Source organism: Triticum dicoccoides, chromosome 2B, assembly GCF_002162155.2.
Source record: "Triticum dicoccoides isolate Atlit2015 ecotype Zavitan chromosome 2B, WEW_v2.0, whole genome shotgun sequence".
Taxonomy (NCBI): domain Eukaryota; kingdom Viridiplantae; phylum Streptophyta; class Magnoliopsida; order Poales; family Poaceae; genus Triticum; species Triticum dicoccoides.
The window spans coordinates 784677075-784679902 of NC_041383.1; the positions used below are offsets into that span (position 1 = coordinate 784677075).

General features: G+C 52.8%; 1 long non-coding RNA gene across 1 annotated transcript; it reads left to right on the top strand.

Annotated features, from left to right (window-relative positions):
• The first annotated feature begins 265 nt into the window (after window positions 1-265).
• On the top strand, window positions 266-1793 carry LOC119368806. Its single transcript, XR_005176737.1, has 3 exons — window positions 266-594; window positions 1185-1247; window positions 1327-1793. It is a non-coding gene; the product is annotated as an uncharacterized LOC119368806 (long non-coding RNA).
• Window positions 1794-2828: the final 1035 nt, after the last annotated feature.

Sequence of the window (2828 nt, forward strand, 5' to 3'; positions counted from 1 at the left end):
ACAGGCCGGCACGTTGGCCCGTTTAGCACGGTGGGCCGTATATTTTCAGCCTGTTATTTGACGCACTGAGCATTTTGGCCCAGGGCATGCCGCGTGCCGGTCCCGGCCCGTTTTGCCCGTGTCGTGCCTGGCCCAAGGCGGGCCGTGCCGGCGTGCTCACGGGCCGGCCCGAAAAAAAAACGGCCCATCTGGCCAGCTATAGGCGTGACATAAAGAGAGCAACCCTAGCCTCACCAAACCCTGTCCAAAACCTGGCAACTCGCCTTGGCCCACCAGCCATAGACACACACTCACCTCCCCAACCCCGTCTTCCTCACCAGACGCGTGTTCGCAGTCGCCTCAAGCACTTATGGAAGTTCTGGCCGCCGCCGCCGGCTCCTACTCGAGCAGTCAAATCGCATTTGCTGCTAAGGCTGCCCGAAACCCTATGCACGCATATACATCCTACCTATATCTTCAATGGTTCAGACTCGGAATCAAAGCAAGGCTGCCCGGAGAGAGAAACCAGATCCAAGCGACGCCCGGCGAAGGCTGGCCGGAGGGATTGGGCAGGCGCTGCGACCAGCTAAGGCCAGGAGATTCAAACGACCCCGGGTATGTTCGTTCTTCCAACCCGTTTTCAGTAGGACCTCGGGTTTAGGGTGGTCGGACGCTAGCAGCCAGATACCGGTGGACCGAGCGCTGGTCGCCGCCTCGCCTGACTGCTCGGCTGCTGCCTCTCGGACGAGGGGCACAACTCCACTTGTTTACAAGCCGCCGCTGCCGCCGCCCTCGGCGGCAAATTTGTAGGAGGCGTTGCATGGCTCGCCTCTGCTAGCTGTAGATTCAGGGTGGTAAATGCTTAGGTTTGTTCTAAACTTTGATGTGATGTGCAAATTTAGCTATATTCATGGCGTGTTGGTTTAATAAGTGTGGTGATCCACCTAGTGTTTCCTAATAGTGTCCAGATTCACCTAGTGTCTACTATGGAGTGTGGTGATTCACTGAAAACAAGCAGTTCGTGATAAATTTAGTCTTGATAGCTCTTGTAATATTGTTAGTCGTTGCTGTAGTAGAGAGCTGCAGTAAAATGCTGGACAGCAGGGTGACTGCTTAAAGATTATGTGGTGCTCAATATTGAGAATTCTAGAGCTTTGGTAATTCTTTAATGAAGAAATGTCCTTGACACAGCTGATTTTTTGCAGATTCAGCCAAGTAGTGTGAGCTCATCCAGTTCTTTCACTCAGTTGAAGATGCCCTTGAAGAAGGTTTGTTCCCTTTTTCAACTTTACTGTTTTTTCTGCTAAAAGAAGCATTGCCTCTAATATTGACTGGTTTGATATATAGAGAGTTCGAACAGATGGGAATCATGAGCCACATTTGGAAGATTCAGGAAGTCTTGGTGTTCTGGTATAGAGCCGGCCCCCGCCTACACAGCAGACAACTCATAGGCTCCCTTGTCGACACAGGTCTTAGAATGCAAGATATGAAGCGCGTGACGCGACCTCCTACCCGCATGCATATACGGGTAACCCGACGGATAAAAGTTTCACTTGGCGGGTGCGGGTATGGAATGGTAGTACCCGTCGGGTACTGACGTGGTGTTGCAAAAGGCATATGCCACGGGGTGGCTAAGATCGGTGTTGGTGCAGCGCTCTGCAGATTCGGCACCCGCAGGGATTGCGCCGGAGCGCAGACACGTGAAGTACCCAGGTTTAGGGCCCTCCCGGAGGAGGTAAACCTTGTTTGATGAATTCACAATCGAATTCGATGAATAAGAAATGAATTCGTTGAAAAACAATCGAATTCGATGAATAAGAATCGAATTCGAGAAAGCCCCTGGTAAAGCTGAACCTCGCAGGTGCGATACATGCTGAGCCGAGGTGGCCGGCGGCGCCAAGCTCTGGGAAGGTGTGAAGATGAGGAGGGAGGGAGGGGGTGCAGCGAGACCCGTGCACAGAAGAGTGAGGGGAAGCAGCGGTTTCTACTGGCATATTCTAGATGTTGCTTGCTGCACGTAGTGTGAGACGAATGGACTACTCGGGCTGCAGCGTTGACGAACAAGACGAGCAACTTGCTATCTACTGGCACTGGCAGGCAGCCATTCTCAAGCACGGCCAGGTCCCGCCGCGTGGCACAAGGGCCCGTCCCGCCGTCCCATCCTTGTTGCACCACCTTCCTTCCCCTCCAAGGCTTGAAGTGGTACTACTACAGTAGTACTACTGCTCTGCTCGCGCCCATGTTTCCAAACTCTTCCATCACCGTCCAAAACAGCTTCGGCAGAGAGTGGAGAGCATGCCCCGCCGCCATCTCCCTTTGGGTCCTCCGCATCACGCGAGCGAAGGACCTAAACCCTAAACCCTAATGAGCCGCCCCGGCCCGACCTCCCCGACGCAAATGCGCGCTCCGCCGGCCCCGCCGCTCCCTGCCGTGGTGGGCTGGGAGCTGGAGCGGAACAAGGCGTGGCTGCAGCAGCATGCCAACCCACGCGTGCGGCAGCTCACGTTCCAAATCACATCTGATCTGGTCTCTCTTTATCCCATTTTTTTTCTTCACTTCTAAGCTGCATGGTGTTCGTGTTCGACTGTAAAGCAAGTGATTTTTCGACCTCCTCCTTTAGCTAATTTGGAGATTCTCCAAAAAAATCACTTGTTTAGGGATGAACCGTTTTCTCTTAGTTAAGTCAATTTTTGTAAGCAAGTGATTTTTTTTTATCTCCTCCAAATCACCTACGCGAAAGTATGAAGGTCATCAAGTATCTTTAGATCCAAGAGCAACGTGGCAGCATCCAGAAGCAACGGCAGACCAAAAGCAACATGTTGTGTCTGTGGCTGTTCCAACTGGCTGCA